The sequence below is a fragment of the Pongo abelii genome, chromosome 1 (genome assembly GCF_028885655.2).
Source record: "Pongo abelii isolate AG06213 chromosome 1, NHGRI_mPonAbe1-v2.0_pri, whole genome shotgun sequence".
Classification (NCBI taxonomy): domain Eukaryota; kingdom Metazoa; phylum Chordata; class Mammalia; order Primates; family Hominidae; genus Pongo; species Pongo abelii.
In genome coordinates, this window is record NC_071985.2 from 29,097,659 (window position 1) to 29,114,771 (window position 17,113).

At 43.2% G+C, this 17,113-nt stretch overlaps 1 pseudogene; it reads left to right on the top strand.

Moving 5' to 3' along the window:
* The first annotated feature begins 15,951 nt into the window (after positions 1-15,951).
* Positions 15,952-16,886, top strand: LOC100458107 (large ribosomal subunit protein uL10-like; annotated as a pseudogene).
* The last annotated feature ends 227 nt before the right edge of the window (positions 16,887-17,113 follow it).

Consider the following 17,113-nt stretch of genomic DNA (forward strand, 5'->3'; position numbering starts at 1 on the left):
GGACTACAGGGAATGTCACTACGCTTGGCTAATATTTTAATTTTTTGTAGAGAAGGGATCTATGTTGCCCATGCTGGTCTCAAACTTTTGGCCTCAAGCAATCCTCCCACCTCAGCCTACATCAAACTTTTGAGCATATTCTGTATTATCGGCAGTAGACTATAAAATTACCTTTGGACAAGGATTCATTTGTCCTGGAATCCTCAGTTTTCATAGAAATAACACCTCAATTTACAAGGTACACACTGACACAGATATTTATACCACATGATACTTTCTCCCTGGCTATAGTTAATAAGATAAAGAGTAGCCATGTAAGATGAACAAATTTCTCTATATAATTAAAAATGGGGCTAAGAGACACTTGCAAATTAATGATGGCTGCCTGAATTGAAGCAATATAAACTTGGATACTGTGCAGTCTTCTTTCCACCTTGTGCACGGACAAGCAGAGGGCAATTTGTGAGAGAAGAAGGGGATGCACAGTGAGAAAGAACATGAATGAACCTGGCTGCTAATGGCTTAAGTCCCTGTGAAACAGCGTCAGCTCCTGCTCTTGGGTCCTGTTGCCCTCTAATAAATCCTCCACACATCTGCTCTTCTATTTAAGTTATTTAGCAGAGTCTTCTTATTTGTCATCAAAAGAGCCTTAGACTTAAAAAAAAAAAAAAAAAATTGAACTAAGGCCCAGTTGTGGGATGTACGGTTTGTAACTCTCCAGCTGCAAAAAAGGTTCAGTTGGTTTGCATGGTCCTAAACTTCTATTTCATTGTGGAGAGGGTGGCTAAAGATGAACTTACACACATCATCGTACAAATTATTGCTTGTTCTTGGAAATGCAATGGCTCAAGGAGGTTGGCTGCTGAGACCTCAAGATGGTGGCAAGGATATGCAGGCATGGGTGTTACTTCAAACAGATAATAAAACTGAAAATAAACTGGACTGAGTTTAGCAATGCTTGCCCTAGACTGGATGGATTATGCCTCTTATGTGGTGTTATTCTAACTCAGTTGAGAAAACAACTGATGTCCTGTTATTATGCGCTAAAGGGACTGTGCTTCTAAGTATAGGGCACTTTCCATGGGTTGAAGGTTGCACTTTTTCCTGAAGGAAATAGAAATTTCCAGAACCTATCATATTGAATGAACAGATCCAGGTCAGAAAGAAAAGACACAGAAGGCAGGGAACTTTTTACCTTTTGGGGGATATGGGGACATGAGGCCTGGGGCTCAGCAGAAGGGGGGACATACTGAAGGTCTTCCTCCTATAGTAGGAAGAAGAAAGCTGACCTGTACCACTGTGAGGCAGGCCAGAAACTACGCAGGCTTCAGTAGTCTACCCTGAGAACAGTGAGATCTAATATCAGTTTTACGTTTCTCTACATTGTAATTTCCTCTTGCAGAATTGAAGCCTTCAGTAAAGTTTTATTACAGTCTGGTCTTGGCTTAGCTTCAAGTAAAAGAAGGCGCTATATGGAATGGTAAAGGGGGTACAGCTTTTCCTCATCCTGAGGTCAGCTTTATGGTGGCAGCACCGATTGAAGGGAGGTAGAATGTTCTGGAACTGCATCAAGTGACCTGCAGAGAAGTGAATGATGGTCCATGGTAGGGTGGAGTTTGCCAGTCTGGAATCAGGCAAAGCAGAGTCATAGATGTGGCGCTACTGACTTGGGAACCATCATAAAACAACTTTCCCCTACCCACGTCTTGCTGAGCATGCCTGAGGGAAAGGACAAATTATAGAAGAGATTGGCTAGATGCTCAACAATATCCTTTTCCTCTGCTGAGCACACAGATGACTACATCTTCCATCCCCTTGCATTGGCCAAGAGAACATGACTGGAAGAGTTGTAGACCATTCAGTGTAGGGGTGTAGACACTTTAATGTCTGGACCCTAAAATCTGCATGCATCCTCTGCTTAATCTCTCTTTGTTTGCTGGTCAGCTCAATTTAGATGATATGCAGAGGACTCCGAAAAGGCCGTAGAAGACAGCAAGCTCCTTTGATACAAGAAGCCTGAATCCCTGAGTCATCACTTAGAGGGGAGCTGCCAGAACTGTTTTGAGTTGTGATGGGAGCAAAGAATAAACATTTATTGTGTTAAACCACTGAGATTTTGAGGTTGTTTGTTACTGCAACTAACATTAATTTCTCTAATACAGCAACATAAAAAGATATCTGAAGTCCTATCATTACACAGATGAGGGCCTTTGAATGGTCAGAGATTTGGGTTACATGAATCAGACCTACATACATCCTTCCCCCAAAGAGTTTGCAGTCCAGTAAGAAGCTTAAAGAAAACGTGACAATAGAAGGATAGGCAGGAACCTCATAAACAACTTTGTTTTCTTGTTGTAGACTTTAGTGATGAGGCACAGAGCACCCAGAAAAAGTTTAGACAAACATTCTCATTATATTATTCCCTTGACAGAACTGTCAAGAATGGAGAGCTTGTTTTACTAAGGTGGTAAAGTCATTGAAATTCTACCCTCGAATTAGGAGAAACCTTCATTATTTTTTTTCATCTCTGATCAGGTCATAGGTTTTCGTTTGTAACCTTTATTTCTGCATTACCAAGACTGTATTTTACTTTCCTGAAACTATGGGAAAACAAAAGTAATTAAAGAGACAGTATACTAGGTCAGTTATTACTAAACCAAGATCTTGTTAACACAATGCTAACACAAGTCCACAAGCAGCTACAAATCAAAATGTAACTAAAACTTAAGAAATAGTTCACCTGGAACAGATGGACTTTATTTTTTTTAGTCCCCTTTGCCCATTTCCTTGAGATCTGGATAAGGCACCCAGCCAGAGGTTTGCAATGGCAATAATTTCACAGCCTGTCAAGTAAAACTGGGTGGAAGGGCATGATATTCAGCCACGTGAAGCTGGCCTGTGACATTTTCCCCTTCTTTATTTTTTTTTTAATTTTTTTAAATTAAAAAGTAACTTACAATACATACTATAACATGGATGAAGTTTGGAGACATTACGAAAGTGAAAGAACCCAGACACAAAAGGCCACATATTGTGTAATTCCATTTATATGAAATGTCCACAATAGGCAAATCCGTAGAAACAGAAAGCAGATTAGTGGTTGCCAGGGCCTGGAGGGAGAGAGGGGGCTGGGGAGTGACTGCTGCTTAATGGGTACAGGGTTTCTGGAACTAGATAGTGATGATGTTTGCACAACATTGTAAATGTACTAAATGCCACTTATTTATACAATTTAAAATGGTTAAAATGGTGACTTATATGTTATGTGAATTTTACCTTAAAAAATAATCCCAATTGAAAAAAAACGGATTTTTTTTTATGGCTTTTCTTGGCACACACATTCCTGCTCTGTCTCCTACTCATTCTTATTCAAGCAGTAGTATAATAATGAGAGTATTAACAATACTAGAAATTAAATGCAACTCACTGCCACCCGACTGGCAAAAACACAAAACTCGGCATTAGGACAATTGACTGCCAAATCAATAGAAAATCTGAAAGTGGAAATCACGTGCTCTTTAGTGAAGTCTCAGGGAAGACTATGCTTCTTCCACTTAAAGCAGACATAGAATTACAAGTTCCTAGATGAGAAATTAATAAACAAAGAGTGAAAACTGCTATCTGGGTCCCCTCTCCTTCCCTCTTCCCAGTGTGTGCTGATGTTATTTACAGGCCTTGCTGGTTTTCAAAAAAACTCTTACCTCCCAGAACTGGTTTTCATGGCAAACCAGATTTAGATGGTGAAGAATAATGACTGAAGGGCAGAAAATGGGCTGGGGCTGGGTGGTGATTGTCCTGCCAATCCATGAAGAGTCACCCTGTCTGTATGACTAACGCTGTGCCAAGCAGGTGTGTAGAAAGACATGAGGCTTGAAGAAAATACACCGAAAAGCACTTGCTTTAAATTCCCACCCTGTCCCCTTCCCAGCCATGCTTTCTCCTCAAGGAGAGGGTTTAGCATCTCTGCCTGAGCTGGGAAATAAAGGGCATGGCAGGTGAGAGGCGGTGTCACTTCATAAAGAGGCTCAAGTTCTTAACCAGAAGCCCCCCGTGTGTTCTGTCAGGTGCTTTCTAGGAGTCTCAGAATGTAAGGCTATGGAGATGTCGGCAGGCTTCCCACGGCCTGGCACCACAGAGAGCAAACACCATTCCTGCTTCTGGCTACTAAGTCCTACATTCGAGCTCTGTTCTGCAGAAAATGTGAAGAGAACCAAGCCAGGTGGCTGCCAGCCCCAAAGGCAGAGGTGTGCTGGAGCTGGCTTTGCTCACGATAGCCAGTTGTTAAATTGTCAGGAATTTTGCAAGCCAGTTCTTAACCAAATTATTATTTAGGAAAATAAATTATATTATAAATATTAGTAGAACTGAGAGATGTCTCAGTTTAATGATTGTAATTTGTAACAGAGTGATAAATAGTAAATAAGCTGTAGGCTACATAACAGATGTAATGACAATGACTTTATTGGGAAAAGATTTAGAAGATTGAAGGGTACATCTTTATTTGTCATATCACAATGGGATTATAGCCATAGGTTGGCTGTGGATATATGAAAGCAGCAAAAAGTAACAAAAGCATTTTGTGAGTCAACCGGCTATATGGAATTTATAATGAATTGTGTTATGTATTTTGTTAGTAATAACTTGTATGCCACATACCCTTTAAATCAGTAAAATCCATGACAAACTTGTAAACTTACTTTTTTTTCAGCAAACCAGTTGTTAAACGCCACCACAACACCACTGCCTGAAGATCTACAACCCTAGGACACCTGAAATGAGTTTTTTGTTAATCTTCCCACCTGTGAAATGAAGGAAAGAAGGAAGAAAAGAGAGAGAGAGGGAGAGAGATTACTTCCAGACAATCCTGCTTCTTGCAATTTAAGTCTAAAATAGTGAAGAAAATGATGGTGATGGAAAATGCAGGGCTCACTCTGCACATGTAGCACAGGTGGTCTCCTATCTGGTACGACTTGACAGGTACTCCGAAGCCAGCCAGACCAGAAATATCTACCCCTCTGGCTTGCCCAAGCCTGCTTTTTGAAATTCACAGAATTTGAGTATGCTTCCTTTGGATGAGCTTTTTCTCCCATGCCTTTCTCTTGCCTCCAATACTCCTCATTATCACCTTAGCTCATATTTGAGTATAAATAGCTAGATGTGACCTTGAAAAGCACTGAACTTCTTCCCAGGAAAATAAGATGTAATAAAAAGCTCTGATGTGGGGAGGAAGCTGAAAACAACAACAACAAACCCTGACATGCCCTGACAGTGCAGGCCATAAAATGGGGATCTCAGACACCATGGGGCATAGGCACTGAGGGAACTGTTGGGAGCATAAGGGCTTTAGAAAAGGGAAACCGGAAAGATGCAAGAGGAAAGGGACCTGGTGCAGACCCTGGTATTGAGCTTGCCTCTTATACCCCTTATGAAAAATAAGGAGGTTAGAGTGAGCTCTAATGAAAACTATGGAGTCTGGGTAATAATGACATGTCAGTGCAGGTTTATGGACTGTAACCAACGCATCACTGTGACCATGAACAAGCCTGTGCATTTGTGGGGGACTGAAGGTGTACAGGAACTTCCTGTGCTTTCTGCTTAATTTTGTGCAAACCTAAAACTGCTCTTAAAAAAAAAAAAAAAAAAAAAGCCCACTTTTCAGAGCTCAGGTCCTAAATGTGAGCCTCATCACAGTTCTTGCCTTCAGCAGCCCACCCAAAGCCCTCCTTCCCTTCCTGTCACCATTTTCACACCCTCTAGAGTCACTTATCACAAAAGTAACAATCACAATCCTTGGAAAGGTGTCACTATACCTTAATAAATAAGCAGGTATACATGTGTGGATTTGTACATCCCAAGAGGTGGGACTGATGAGAGACAGCAGCACCCCATTCCCCCACAATCAATGAACAAACCTAGCAAATACTCTCTCCATCTCCTGTGCCCTTCAGCTCAAATATTGTGATTGTTTTTTTCAAATATATCTCAATCTCTTTTCAGATGTGTATTTTACCTTGTTTACCGCGACGACCCTGCTTTACAAAATACATATTTTGAATCTCTTTTCAGAGGTTTATTAACCATGCTTCCTATTACTCCTCCTCATCTCCGAATGTCTGCTTGAACTCCTCTTCAAATACTATCATCAAATCTTTGAAGTTTGTTCACTTGTGATGTAAGGGGCTCCCTCCCTTGGATGTTCCTGGAAAGGCTGAATGATCAGGAGAATATTGGGTTGTACTTATGTATAAAACAGATCCTAGGCCGGGCGCCGTGGCTCACACCTGTAATTCCAGCACTTTAGGAGGCCAAGGCGGGCAGATCACCTGAGGTCAGGAGTTCAAGACCAGCCTAGCCAACATGGTGAAACCCTGTCTCTACTAAAAATACGAAAATTAGCCAGGAGTGGTGGCGCATGCCTGTAATCCCAGCTACTCTGGAGGCTGAGGTAGGAGAATTGCTTGAATCCGGGAGGCAGAGGTTGCAGTGAGCCGAGATCATGCCATTTGTACTCCAGCCTGGGTGACAGAGCAAGACTCCATCTCAAAAAAACAGAAAAATAAAAATAATGAAAAATAAAAAATAAAACAGATCCTAAAGCTGATGTGAGAGTAGTCTGACTGGTCTTCACTCCCTGCCTCCCTCCCTCATGCATATATTTTAGTAAATGGCAAATGACATATATTTTTGAGAGGCGGGTTAAGGAATGACTCATTGACTGCACAGAGAGAGAGTTAGCTTTCAGCAGCAACTCTAAGTAGCAGGATCAGCAGGGCCAGCTGGAAGTTGGTTCAGGGATGTGGCTCATACTTTCCCTGGGCTGGGCCTGACCTCCACCTTGCTTGCCGCAATGTCATTCTAATGAATCTTAAACCTGCATGTCTGAACCTGCTTCATTCAAAAAGAGTTCTGGGATGGCTCCCAGACAACCCACATCACCCTTCTCCATCCAGAGCCCAGGCAACAACTGTTCCCTCACCTGTCAGACTTGGAACTACTGAAACTGAAAATACAACCCAGTGGTCTAAGAACATTATATTTTTGGTGTATTTTTTTCTCTGCTTGAAAGTTCTCATGAAGACAAATTGAACCTTACTTCCATATTTTGTGAACAACTTTTACTGAACAGTTTACCACAATGGGACTATTCTGGGAATCCAGAATATGTGACCACTGTGCCTGATTCTTCTCACAGGCCATTGGTCCGCAAGCATTGACAACCACAGATATTTCCACTCCATGATTAGACTGCAGGGATCAAAACCAGAGGGCAGTTACCACTTTGTGATAACTTTCCAAGGCCGCCATGTCTTTTTCAAGATGTCACCTTCGAGAGGTTACTGCATGCTCCAAGTTTTAGTCTAAGTAGGGCTCTTGCTCCTTAATGCCCTCAACTCTAGGAAAGACCCACTAGATGGACCTGTCTTCCAGGCATTAACTCTTAAGTGGATGCTTTCTATCACCCACAGTGTAAATAATCTGGCATAGAAAGCATACCAGGGACTTGGGTTAAATTTTTGACACATATTGAAGCTGCCTATATTGTTATAGGAGAGCAAGGGAGATGGTGACTGTCGAACTATTCTTCATTTAAATAGTTCGAATAATTGAACCATTCTTCATTTAAAAATAGAAAACAAAACCATGATCAAATTATGATTTCCAGTGGATTTTCTGCTGTTTGCACATGGCCATGCAGTTTAAGGTAAATGTATGACTGGTGTCTCTGCAAGCCTTTTTGGGAATATCATCCCTATAATTGCCAAATAGAGGAATTACATGACTCAGATGACTGTTTCCCTGGCTGACTGGTTCTCCAGCTCCCCTGGATCTGAAAAAAGGTGAGGGAAGAAGAGGTCAGGAAAGGATGGCCTGCTGTGTGGGGCTGGACTGGGTGCTTGGTGTGTTGAAGCCATTTCTCAGCACAAGCTCCTTACTCGGCCTGCTGGAAATGCTGATTGAACATCTGTCAGGCAGCGTCCACAAGTATCACAAAATGTAAGGAGCATCTCCCCATAGCTGAACTCACCCTCACCAAGAAAGGGCTGTGCTGAGCAGTAACCCCTGCTGAGTCGTGGCTTCTGGGCTGTGAGAACCCAACAGCAGGAGCTAAACCACAAGAGAGGAAATACAAAGGCTGGAGGCACCTTAGTGGTCCCATTAGTGCCCATCATGTATTCTCTTTCCTGAGTCCTGCCCTCTCCACTAAAGCCTCCAGACTGCTATAAAATAAAAATAAAATAAAGAGTAGCAGCTGCCTGTTTGCCTCTGCGGCTTTTATATCTGCTCACTCAGAAAGGGCTGTACTCCCTTGAAGCTGCAATTAGCCTAGCTCACCAAGGGGCTGAAGGCCACTGCAGACCACCAGCCATCATTCCTGCTGGGGCACCTGCCAACTGGAGAAATTCACTGCTAAAGAAGAACAGGGAGGAATATCAGCTCATTCCTGGGAGAGTCTGGATACAAAGCTTCTTGTCTTTGACCTTGTTTCTCTAACCAAAACTCAAGACATGTGGTCTGCAAAAGGATTTTTGTATAGCTCCCAAGGGCAGGTGTCCATTGAGGGGACCAGGATTTAGAAATACAAATATTAGAATTTCTGGGCCATTTCAAGATTATGCATAAGAGGATAGCAAAGAACAGTTGTTTTGGAGTCAAATAGATGTGTTTAGAAATTACATCTCCACTACCTAAAAACTGCAGTCTTGGACAACTATTATTATTATTTTTGGAGACGGAGTCTTGCTCTGTCAACCAGGCTGGAGTGCAGTGGTGCAATCTTGGCTCACTGCAAGCTCTACCTCCCAGGTTCAAATAATTCTCCTGCCTGCTGGGATTACAGGCATGCACCACACTACGCCCAGCTAATTTTTGGATTTTTTAGTAGAGACAGGGTTTGAACATGTTGGCCAGGCTGGTCTCGAACTCCTGACCTCAAGTGGTCTGCCCGCCTCGGCCTCCCAAAGTGCTGGGATTACGGGTGTGAGCCACCATGCTGGCTTAAATTATTCTTTTGTGACTGTTTTCTCACCTGCAAAAGGGAACAATAATAATACTTTTCTCATAGGGTTGTACTGAATATTGAGATAATGTGTGTGTAAAGGAGAAAAATAACAACCACACTATAAACTATCACAATTGCTTTCTAAAGCAGAGGGATCTATGACAGGAGAGTCCTCTTGTTTTCCTGAGATTCTTGCAGGGTCTGCTTAGCTTTGCTTAGTGAAAAAACAAGATGTATATACATTAAAAAAAAAAAAAAAAAGAAAAGTAAGAAAGAAGAATTTGGATTTTCCAGGAATAGTCCGGGAGGAAGCTCCTGAGGAATGAGACGAAAACAGCAAAAAAGAGAAGATCCAGTGGGAAGCTGTGAGGCCAGGAGAGGCGTTTGTAAGTTTAGAGGATTTAAGACCTGGGTTCGGATCCCGCCTCTGCTGCTTACTAACCATGGATCTTTGGGCAAATTATTTAGCTTTGCTTTGTTTCAGTTTCCTCATATGGAAAATTGGGATAATACCACTTCCCTGTCAGAGCTGTAGTGAAGATTAAGTGAAATAATCACTGTGAAGAGCCCAGTAACAGTATCTATTGTTGCTATTGCCACGAATAACATTGAGAATGAACAGTCTGACCTCTGTAACAGGGAACATCTTGGCAAAGGCACATTACCTGCATATTCAACTAAGAATTAACATATTCTTGGCACAACTTCTCCAGAGTCCAGTGTCAGTTCAGATACGGTTGAGAGAACCAAAGGGACATCCCAAGGTTCTGGTGGAAGCTACCACAGCCTAAGCCCCTTGCTAACTCTCCAGTCTTTCCACCCCCGCCTTCTCCCCTTAAGATTTTTCTGGTCAATAAAAGCAGCATTGCTTTCTGTGATTCAGATGACACTTGTGAAAGACTTATATTTACGTAAATAAAATAAACGAATGTTCATGAAATAGTTTTAGAAACCAGATCAAGTCTGTTACGCAAAGTAAGGCATTAGAATTATTATAAGGACAAAGATGCTTAAAGAACACAAGGCTGGACATCCCTGTTTTGTGTCAAGTACAGTTTTCTTCAGCTACATCATCTAGGCATTAGGAGGTTTTAAGGCCAGGCACAGTGGCTCACACCTGTAATCCCAGCACTTTGGGAGGCTGAGGCGGGTGGATCATGAGGTCAGGAATTTGAGACCACGTTGACCAACATGGTGAAACCCCATCTCTACTAAAAATACAAAAATTAGCCGGGTGTGGTGGCACGTGCCTGTAATCCCAGCTACTCAGGGGGGTGAGGCAGGAGAATTGCTTGAACTCAGAAGGCAGAGGTTGCAGTGAGCCGAGATCACCCAACTGCACTCCAGCCTGGGTGACAGAGCAAGACTCCATCTCAAAAAAAAAAAAAAGAGAGATTTTAAAAAATTCCTCTCTAGAGCTACACCTAGTTTCTCCAGAGTAACTGAAGGAGTGCTAATTTTGCACGTGGCATAGTTATATAGTTTCTCTCAAGGTAGAGCAGACCTACTGATGTGTCCTGGAGGAAGATCAGAGAGCTGTGGCTACCTCCTGCCCCCCTACCATAGGTACCTCCATCCCAGTGACTGTGAGCACCTGCTAGACCCAGGGCTAAGCACTGGGCATAAGAGAGAGGAAGACAGGCAGATATGTGCTGCAAAGGCACTACTGTTGAAAATATCTGAGACAAGCAAAAAATTAACAATATTCATTTACTTCATTCTCAGTGAGAAGTGATACAAAGCTAACCAACAGAGGTATGCAAATGAAGACTTGGCTAAGTCTGAGAATGTGGGCAAAGACTTTCCTGAAAGTAATTAATACTTACACTGCAGCAAGAGATTAGAATGCACAGAAGAGGGATACAGACAGCAGTCCTTCCAGGGAGAGGGAACAGCCTGTGCAAAGGCTCAGAGGCAGAAAGGAGTCTGGTGTTGAGGATATGAAAGAAGATCAGTGCATCTTGAGTCTGGTAAGCAAATGAGGATGGTGGGGGAACTGAGAGTGCCCCTAGGAATGAATCTCCCAGTTGTTTACCTTGGGGAATGGTGGAGATAAATTCTACTTTTCACAACTAAGGGAATAACCATAATAAATAACAGAGAGGTGTAGCAGAAAAGTGAGGTGTGCGAACAGACGCTTGTCATTAAGTGTGTGAATGCTATATTCAGCTAACTAGAACCCTGAGACATTGGGTCCAAGATCAAAGACAGATTGAGTGTTGGAGCTGGCTAGTCTTCCTCTATGTCATGGCCAGCTTGCAAAAAACCTGGCAAGAGAGAGGCTATTTGAAACTGTGGGTGATTTTGTGCAAATCTATTCCCACTATTAGATGAGCATCACAAGTAGAGAAGGCAGCATTAGACGTTAGACATCAACCAAACGTGTTGTCCCAAGTATTCCAGGCACCAGCACACCTAAGAACAGAATCCAAGCCTGCTCCGCAGGTAACTCCTCTGCTTCCAGGGAAGTTTCCACATGGTGATTTACTTGAGTGAGCAAATCTGCGTGTCAAGACCTGCTTATTTTGCCCTGACCACTTGGAGGCATGAGAACATTAGGGTGTCCCGAGCTGGCCACAGGCAGCCATGCAACCTGCCTCCAATCCTAGCACCAAAGGTCCGTGCCCATGACAGCACCAGGACAGAGTAGGGTCCTCCTGCTGGCCTGTCCTAAGGCCTTTAACCCATGCACCCTGGGATGGTACGTTCTACCCCAGCACTACACAGATTTATGCATAGTCCCTCCATGTGGGACACCTCTACAAGTGTGCCAAGTGGAAATCATCTCATTCCAGCAAGGAGAATCAAGAGAAACCATTGCCCCCATCTCCTTTGGGTTCACAAGGGAAATATTTTTTCTTTGTAACACATCTGCTAAGAAACACCAGGGAATTTCCAACTCTCTTTGTCTTCCTCCTCCTCCTCCTCCATCACCACCACCACTTCTCTCTCATCCTCCTCCTCCTTCATCTTTCTCTTTCCCTCCTCTTCCTCCTCCTTCCTTATCTCTCTCTCCTTCTCTTCCTCCTCCTTTCCTTCTCCTCCCTCTCCTCATTTTTTTCCATTTTCCTCCCCTTACTCCTACTTATCTTTTTTTCTTAACACTTCTCTATACATTCCAATTTTTCTATAATGAAGACATCACTTTTGAATAAACAGGAAAAAGCAAAGGGGAAAAGAAAACAGGAAGGGGAAACTCAATCCCCAAGTCACGAAGACTGACTACTGCGTGGCAAGAACCCTGGGGTATGGCCCTGAATGTTTCGCTAATAGTCCCTATAACCATCAGCTCCATAGGAGAGGAAATGATTTGGATCATTTCTAAAGTCTGTTCCAGGTCTAAATGGAGCTGGAATATGTGAATAAGTGTATTTCTTAAGGCAAAAGAATCCTTCAGAGACTTCATTGTATTCTCCAGGAACTTCACTACAGGCCAATGAAACAAAGAAACCAGCTTTGAACAAGGCCACTGGACTCATCCAGGGACCTATCATTTAGCCATGCCAAAAGGATTTAGCTCTCAGAGGTCAAGGTAGTCCCACCATGGGGACAGTGAAAACACACACACACACACACACACACAAATATACACACGCATACACACACAAACACACACACACACACAAGTACCACAGGAAGATTGCTGAGCTAGCAGGATTTCTTTCATCACTGATTTGCTTCAAGTTTTGTCTAAATTAGAGTCTCAAAGTAATGAACTTTTGTTCATCCTCAGCTTTAGGAATACGTAGGATTGTGGTGTTAGTAAACAGTGCCTGTTGAGTAGAACCATTACTAATCAATTATTTCTTTATTTCTGAAAATTCATTAATGCCCCACCCTGAAAAAGTCTTCTACTCCTTTCATATCTGAGGGAGCTCTGATAAGTGGATGGCATCAGTCTTCAGCCCCATAACTTTAAAGAGGTTCTCCACGTTCTGAGGGACAGGTGGAGTTTTTTTTCACCCGCTTGACAGAAAACGTCTTTGTATATATCACTCCTACCCTTCAGGAAGCCAGAGCCCGGAGGCCTGTTGGTAGAATGAAAACTAGCATTGACTTAGTTGACTCTGAGTTTCTATGGGAGCTTTATCATGTGAATACAGTAATGAGGTTCCCTCCCCATCTCTCCCTTCAATCGAACATGGTGCCGGGTGCGGTGGCTCATGCCTGTAATCCCAGCAGTTTGGGAGGCCCAGGCAGGTGGATCACTTGAGGTCAGGAGTTAGAGACCAGTCTGGCCAACATGGCTAATAAAAATACAAAAATTAGCCAGGCATGGTGGCACACCCCTAGTCCCAGCTATTTAAGAGGCTGAGGCGCAAGAATTGCTTGAACCCAGGAGGCTGAGGTTGCAGTGAGTTGAGAGCATGCCACTGAGACCCAGCCTTGGTGATGGGGTGAGACTCATCTCAAAAAAAAAAAAAAAGATCATGGTTGCACCTCACCATCACCACCACTCACTATCTGCACACCCCAGTTCTCATGGGGATTTGTTTTAACTTGGGAACAGTGATTTATTGATGCCACCAGAGGGCTGGAACCCTGAATCACAAAAATCAATGCAGAAAACTGACTGTCTTAGTCTGTTTTGTTTTGCTATAAAGGAATACTGGAGGTTGGGTAATTTATAAAGAAAAAGAAGATTTATTTGGTTTATGATTCTGGATGGCTGGAAAGTTCAAGATTGGGCATCTGCATCTGGTAAAACCTTCAGGCTGCTTCCACTCGTGGTGGACGACGAAGAGGAGCCGGTGTGTGCAGAGGCTGCACGCTGAGAGAGGAGGGCAGGGCAGGGAGAAGCAAGGATCGTTTTAGTAACCAGCTCACATGGGAACTAACATAGTGAGAACTCACCACTCCAGAGTGGAAGGGCATTGATATATTCATGAAGGATCCACTCCTGTGACCCAAATACTTCCCACTAGGCCCCACCTCCCAACATCGCTACACTGGGGATTAAATTTCAACATGCGATTTGGTGGGGACAAACAAATTATATCCAAACCATAGCATTCCACTCCTGTCCGCCCCCCCAGCAAACTCATGTTCTTCTCACATTGTGAAATACAATCATCCTTTCCCAAAAGTCCCAAAAGTCTTAACTTATTCCAGCATCATCTCAAAAGTCTAAAGTCCAAAGTCTCATTAGAGACTCAAGGTAAGTTCCTTTCAGCTATGAGCCTGTAAGATGAAAAACAAGTTATTTACCTCCAAGATACAATGGTGGTACAGGCATTGGGTAAACCTTGACAATTTGCAATTAAGTAAGAAAGCCATTTGCATATTTGGAACTTATGGTTTAATTATGTCATTTAATCTCCACAACAGAACACTGGTTATTAGCATTCCCATTTCATAGATCGAGAACCTGAGGCTCCATAAGTTGTATCAGCTATACATGAACATTAATCCATATCTTAAGAGCAGACCTAGAATAACCAGGAATAATCAATCAAATAAAGATGGAGAGGCTGAAAAGAGAAAACAAGACTATCATGAAAGTATCAGCAGATTTCACAATTCCCTGAAATCCCTAGAGCTTCACTGTATAATAGGATCACCGCTATCCACATGGGGCTATTTAAATTTAAATACTAATCATAAGTTCAGTGACCACACACAGTGACTACAGTACTGGACAGGACAGATTTAAATAGCATCTTCATCATCACAGAAAATTCTATTGAATGGCACTGCTCTAGAATACATCCTCAAGAGTGAAGGGGTCTATTCTTAGGAGATGGTAATTTTTCAAGTGCTATTGTCTGAGCTGTATTTATGTGAAGTTCCTAGAGTGCAGAAGGAATCTTCTTCCTCCCGTTAAAGGGACAAGATGAAGCAGACAGCCTTTGTTCCTAGTTTTTCAAGAACCTCCCCACCTGCTCACGAGACAGAGTTGCTTCCATGGCCAAAAGATAGGATTCTTGGGGTCACACAGGCACACAGTCTTTCTCTGAGCTCTGTTTCCTACTCCATGTGGCATGATAAATAAGCGGATTCAGGCCTTCTCCCAGGAGGCTCTGTCAGATCTTAACCTTGACATCCTTTCATCATGCAGCAAACCACAGGTAGGTAACATCCTAAGCTTTAGATTTGACCCATAGTGGGGAACAGGGATGGAAACACAGGGTAGAAAATCTCACTTATGCCTTGAGCCTAAACCAGAGATCCACCTATCCCCACCAAAGTTGCATTGAGTGTTAATGACATTGACTTGGGCCTTAATAAAATTGCAATTTGGTTATTATTTGATATTCTTCTGTGTACCACTCCTTGGGGAAACTGAAAGGTAGAAATTAACAAGCAGGGAAGAATGAGGGTACTTCTTGGTTGCTAAACATTAATTATTGCCATTAAAACTTCATCTGCTATAGTCTGAATGTGTCCACTCCAAAATTCAGTTGTGAAACTTAATGCAATGTGATAGTATGAAGAGGTGGAGTCTTCTAGAGATGATAAGGTCATGAGAGCTCGTCCCCTCATGAATGGGATTAAGGCCTTTATTAAAGAGTGTTCATGCCCCACTCAGCTGGCTTGCTCTTTAGCCTTCCACCATGTGAGGACACAGCATTCCTTCCCTCTGGAGGATGCAGAACTCACCAGAAAACGCAACCTGCCGTCACCTTAATCTTGGACTTTCTAGCCTCCAGAACTGTGAGAAAATAAATTTCTTTTCTGTATAAATTATCCAGTCTCAGGTATTTTGTAATAGCAGCACAAAATAGACTAAATCACCATTTTCCAATCACTAATATTTAATCAATTTTCTTTCTTTGTGACATGCTATTCTCTAGTTTCTGAAAGTCTTTATTTCCAATGACAGCACTCTCTGAGTTTTCTTTCTACCTCTGTGGCTGTTCATAAAAAGTGCCTCCTCTCACCAGGTGTCGTCGTGTAAGTGACATCATCTTTAAATCCTTGTGTCTTTAAATCCCTGACACACCGCTGTGATGCCCAGGGAAGACAGGGTGACCTGGAAGTCCAACTACTTCCTTAAGATATCCAACTTTTGGATGATTATCCGGAATGTTTCATCGTGGAAGCAGACAATATGGGCTCCAAGCAGACGCAGCAGATCCACATGTCCCTCTGCAAGAAGGCCATGGTGCTTCTAGGCAAGAACACCACGATGCGCGCAAGGCCATCTGAGGGCACCTGGAAAACAACCCAGCTCTGGAGAAACTGTTGCCTCATATTCAGGGGAATGTGGGCTTTGTGTTCATCAAGGAGGACCTCACTGAGATCAGGGACCTGCTGCTGGCCAACAAGGTGCCAGCTGTGGCTCATGCTGGTTCCATTGCCCCTGTGAAGTCACTGTGCCAGTCCAGAACGCTGGTCTGGGGCCCAAGAAGACCTCCTTTCTCCAGGTTTTAGGCATCACCACTAAAATCTCCAGGGGCGCCACTGAAATCCTGAGTGATGTGCAGCTGATCAAGACTGGAGACAAAGTGGGAGCCAGCGAAGCCACACTGCTGAACATCTCTCCCTTCTTTGGGCTGGTCATTCAGCAGGTGTTCGACAATGGCAGCATCTACAAACCCTGAAGTGCTTGACATCACAGAGGAAACTGCATTCTCACTTCCTGGAGAGTGTCCCTGATGTTTCCAGTGTCTGTCTGCAGATTGGCTATCCACCTGTTGCATCAGTACCCCATTCTATCATCAATGGGTACAAACGAGTCCTGGCTTTGTCTGTGGAGATTGATTACACCTTCCCACTTGCTGAAAAGGTCAAGGCCTTCTTAGCTGATCCGTCTGCCTTTGTGGCTGCTGCCCCTGTGGACACTGCTGCCATGACTGCTCCTGCTGCTGCTGCTACCCCAACTAAGGTTGAAGCCAAGGAAGAGTCGGAGGAATTGGACAAGGATATGGGATTTGGTCTCTGACTAATCACCAAAAAGCAACCAACTCAGCCAGCTTTATTTGCAGAATAAGGAAATAAAGTTTCTTTAAAAAGAAAAAAAAAAAGTGCCTGCCTCTGGGCATGCTGGCTTGTGCCTGTAGTCTTAGCTACTCCAGAGGCTGATGTGGGAGAATTGCTTCAGCCCAGGAATTCAAGGCTTCAGTGAACTATGATTGCACCACTGCACTCCAGCCTGTGCAACAGGGCAAG